Genomic DNA, 279 nt, shown 5'->3' with positions numbered 1-279 from the left:
TATATATATATATATATATATATATATATATATATATATATATATATATATATATATATATATATATATATATATATATATATATATGCGTGTGTGTGTGTGTGTGTGTGTGTGTGTGTGTGTGTAAATTAAACGAGATCACTTTTCTTTTTCATATTCAAAGTTTGAGATTGCCAGCGAGGCCTGCCGCCTGGTAAAATGTACCAGAAAATCGAACCATAGAGTACAGTCATGATTTCTTACCATGGAAAAAAATTTGGAGGCGAAACGATGAACTCA

The 279-nt window shown here is 28.3% G+C and overlaps 1 protein-coding gene across 1 annotated transcript in view; it reads left to right on the top strand.

Annotated features, from left to right (window-relative positions):
• The window catches only part of LOC123090177 (uncharacterized), a 3,727-nt gene that overhangs the window by 2,576 nt on the left and 872 nt on the right, over positions 1 to 279 (top strand). The window lies entirely within an intron of this gene.

This window comes from Triticum aestivum, chromosome 4B (genome assembly GCF_018294505.1).
Source record: "Triticum aestivum cultivar Chinese Spring chromosome 4B, IWGSC CS RefSeq v2.1, whole genome shotgun sequence".
Classification (NCBI taxonomy): Eukaryota; Viridiplantae; Streptophyta; class Magnoliopsida; order Poales; family Poaceae; genus Triticum; species Triticum aestivum.
Note: the sequence above shows the minus strand (reverse complement) of the source record. Positions and strands in the feature narration are given on the sequence as shown.